The following is a 4,416-nucleotide window of genomic DNA, read 5'->3' on the forward strand; positions in this document are numbered from 1 at the left end:
GTTTCTGTCCACAGAGTTTACATGTTGAGTAAAAGTTTGCACCTCTTTGGATTTGTTTTAACCCATGTGTCGTCCACATATCTGAACCAATGGCTTAGGGTTACTCCTTTGAAGGAGTTCAAAGCCTTGCCCTCTACCTCCTCAATGTATAGATTTGCCACAATAGGGGATACACACAGCCGTGTTTTTGTCTGTAAAAAGTGCCATTAAACTGGAAAATCTGTGGTGTTCAGGCACAAATCCAGAAGTTGGCAAATGTGGTCTGGATTGAGATTTGTTTGGTTGTGTAAGGAAATGTCCTGTGTGAGCCGCTCTCTTAACATGGCCAAGGCCTCCATGGTTGGAATACAGGTGAACAAAGAAGTCAAGTCGTAGGATACCATGGTTTCATCTGTATTCATTTTCAAGTCTCAGACTGTGTTCACAAAGTTTGGATGTGGGGCATGTCCACCAGTGGTACCAGGATATTGGCTACGTACATGAACTGATGAAGCCTCTTGGAGAGGAGAAACGTCTTCCTAGAAAAATAACCAAGTCCAGTTGCCTTTGACTGAAATTGCTTTGGGGATAACGATGACCTAGACAAATAACATTCACAGGCCTACCTAAGCAATATATCAAAACAATTCTCCTGTAATCACAGTAGGGTTTACAGACTAATATGTAGGGCAGTTTTCTCATCAGATATCCTCAGCCCGCACAACTGAAATGGTTCATCTCTGCCTTGCCCACAGATATTAAAAAATGATTTTCAACGAAAGTAGACATTACTGAGGGGTCACTGAGTCACTAAGGAACACATTTTCATTATGCTGTTTGAATACATTTTTACTTGGCCATTGCTTCTATGCAATGTGCCGTTTGTACTTTTATTAAAGAAGTGGGGACAGGCGCTGCACATTTACTCAGGCGATGCTGTAGTAATTTGACATTTAACCAGGCTATGTACATATAAATGTTAAATTAACATTAGACCAGTTTTTTATTCTATATCAATTACCACTTGTAATTTGAGAATTACTGTGCCGCATTAACATCAAGCTTGCCATTGTCAGTGAAGCCCCACTTAGGCATTTATTTGATGACAAGCACTAGCCAGCGTTCAGCATGCCATGGCCTATGGTCACGCAGCTGCCAATGGCCGTGAAAGGTAATTTGGCAGTCAGATGAGGGCACTCCTGCACACTTTCAGTTCCTCCATTAGTTAAGCTACCATGTACCAATGTTGGCACTATACACCCATGACATAGTTGCTGAACCCTGTTCCATATTATGCATATTTTCATAGAAGACAAGACAGTTTTATGAATAACCAGACATCTTTATTGGTTTCTCAGCTTAGTGTGTTTTATGAGACATGACTTAGGCTCAGTCACTGCCCATCTGACTCTGTCATAAAATGGTTGTTAAGACTGCATTTATATAGCAAGTTTACTTAGACCATTTAAAGTGCTTTCATTCATACATTGGTGGCAGAGGCTACCATGCAAGGCACCACCTGAACATCAGGAGCAATAAATGTTTCCACTCTGGTTCAGCATCTAGCCCGAACACAGGGCCAGGATCAACCCGACCCTGATATTGTTGTAAGAGCTGCAAACCAGTCTTCAATGGCAGACTGGGCATCCAGTCCTGTCAGGAAAAACAGTGACAAAAATATTTCATTAATATGCATTCTGTTTAACTGATTACATTCATAAAGTATCAAATAGAGTCACTGGACAGTAGAGGAACCCAGTAATTGTGTCACACAGCGGGCTGCTAATCCAAGTCTAAGTTTCATAACCGCCCCTGGGGCAAAGGATGACATTACCCTTAACTGTAGCTTCTGCATCTGTCATCCTGTGAAAGGCATCAGTAAAACACAGCTAACAATGTGCCTGCTCATGAGTCTAATCCGGTCACGGAAGAATCTGCTGATTCAGTGAAGTCAGTAAAACTGCAACCTGACGCAGTGCTTTGAGGCAAAATGGAAAGATGCTGCCATTTGCAAGGTAATAAATATGAAAAGGTTATAACATTTAGTGCAAAAGCAAAAGATAACAGTATGAGAGGAAGAAAAAAAAAAAAAGATACTCTAGCATTTAATGTTCAAATGTGGCTCAGGTCACTATCAAACCCCAGTCATGGGACAGCAGTCCTCATGGTGTTAGCGAAAACCCGGCCATATCACTCTGGCACACTTCCGACACCTCAACACAGACAAGATCAGTGCCAGGCTTTAATGGTGTGCAGCATGTTTGGTGCAACAGAATAGGAAGAACTTTATATTTAAAAAAATAAATAAAAATCTCATCCAGACCAAAGTTTTTTTTTCTATGTAGAACTATTTTAATAAACAAACCTGGGCTGTATTCCTGGAGGAACTGACACCAACGCTGGATTCTCACCGGCAACAATGGCCTTGGCTGCAACCAGGTCTTCCTCATGTTAACATACCTGGAGGGGAAGACAAGGGCGCCAAATTACTTGCCACAGTCATAACATTCATTTTTTTTCTACATACAATGGTTAGTGTCAACTTGAAGCAGGAAAAGAGTAAAATGATGTTTAAAATTAAAGTAATAATTGCATTGTTTGGTGGGAAATTCAGCAGTAAGCCTTGCATGTTATGCAGGAAACATACCACCACACCTCCAAACATGACCTTGATTTGTGCTGCCATTTTCACGATGGAAAAAACAATCACGTTGAACCTCAAATGTCAGATTACATTGCAATGTTTTAAGCCAACAAATTGATTTGAATCAGTCAAAAGGGGATGATTTATAAGACTGAGCAAATGCAGCTCAGTAAAGGCCAGGTTGACTGATAGTTTCTAGGTCTCTGGATCTACAATACTACAGATTGTCACATACTACAGAGAGACATGAAAACTGAAACCAATTTTATTCCTTTATGTTGGAATTAAAGAAAAGATAACAGATTTGTCTTTCAAAAGTCCAACTCACTGTCAGTCATCTTGACACTGCTCCATCTGGAAGTCCAGGTTGGTTCCTTCAAGGAACTTGGTCACATGCTCCTTCATGTGTAGCACACCCTGACATTATGTTGCATGTTAGGAGTTCCCTGGAAGAGAACAAAATAAACCTTTATATAGTTAGTGACAAGCAACAGACAGCCAAGCTCTTGAAATAAACAGTGGAAATCCACACTCCAGATCCTCCAGGGCTTTTTGTTTATAATTCAAATCTGCTCGTTTCTAAACTCTCCCCCTTAAATATTAGAAACTTGGCCCATTTGGCAGGATAGATGAGTTAACAGTCCCTGTAGTGTCCACACATGGAGCGACATTTCACTGCCATGGTATGAATGATAAGCTTTAATCGTGTCATTTATTTAGTGAATTATTAAGAGATATCTACCGGACATAATTATTTGAAGCAGTCCAGATAACTATTATTACCCACTGGGACTGGGATGAAGTTAGAACTGCAGTGAATATCCAATTTAAAACCAACTTCACCACGGACCCTGAGAAACTACTGTGGCCATTAAAAAAACAATAAAGACTTCTAAAACACATAAAACAGACATTTTTAAGTGCAGACCTAATGTTTTCCCTATAATGTAAATGCAGCAAAAAGCCAATTCAATGTAACACACCAAGACAAAAGACAAACCTCAGGTCGGAGTCTGGATAGTTAATTAACATCTGATACTAAAGCAAATGTTCTCATTGCGTCCGTCACACCGGTTATGACGATGCCTTTCACTAACGTGCTCTGCTAACATGTTATTAAAGGGTACAATTTCGGACTCATTTCTCCCCACGGTGCCACGCCGTGTGTAGTGTGTACATACCTCATGGTGGAAAGAGAGCGAGAGGAAGTGATGTCGTCGTATTTATAGTGAGAGTTACTTCCGTTTAAAAGGGTCATTCAGGCCCTGAGTGAGGCCTGCCAGGCACGCTGCGCACGCACATCCAAACCATTGCTGAATTCAGGAAAGTTACCCATGCACTGATACATAGACTGTATATTAATAATAATAATAATAATAATTTATTATACAGTCTATGTACTGAGCAGAGGTCTCGCATAGAATAAGATCATTAAAGATGTTAAAGGTTGAATTTGTAAAATCTTTATTAAAAGCAAAATTTTAAATAAAATAAAAATACGGGTGCAGAATGAAAGTCTTGTTTTTCCCTTAAAAAATATATTAAGTCTAAATTATTTTTTTACAATGTTAAGGTTTTGACAGTGACTTTCTGTCAAGTTCTGTTTCCATGGTAGCAACCAATAGCGTTGGGCGTTGCTGGTTGCCAGGGTTGTCTGTTGTTGCTACAGAAACAAGGAATCATTTTGAGTTGAGAGCTAGCTAACGGATAACACAGCACTCAAAGAAAGACTTCCAGTTGAAGACTGGCTAACGTTTAATACAGTTGTTAAAGTAATTGATAAGTGTAAATTA

General features: G+C 39.8%; 1 long non-coding RNA gene across 1 annotated transcript; it reads right to left on the reverse strand.

The window, feature by feature from the left end:
- Window positions 1-1,312: 1,312 nt before the first annotated feature.
- On the reverse strand, window positions 1,313-3,781 carry LOC310962730. The gene is made up of 4 exons (XR_014593670.1): window positions 3,624-3,781; window positions 2,952-3,069; window positions 2,345-2,439; window positions 1,313-1,632 (listed from the first exon to the last, which is right to left on the reverse strand). It is a non-coding gene; the product is annotated as an uncharacterized lncRNA (long non-coding RNA).
- Between the last annotated feature and the right edge of the window lie 635 nt (window positions 3,782-4,416).

Source organism: Echiichthys vipera (assembly GCF_963691815.1).
Source record: "Echiichthys vipera genome assembly, chromosome: 2".
Taxonomy (NCBI): Eukaryota; Metazoa; Chordata; class Actinopteri; order Perciformes; family Trachinidae; genus Echiichthys; species Echiichthys vipera.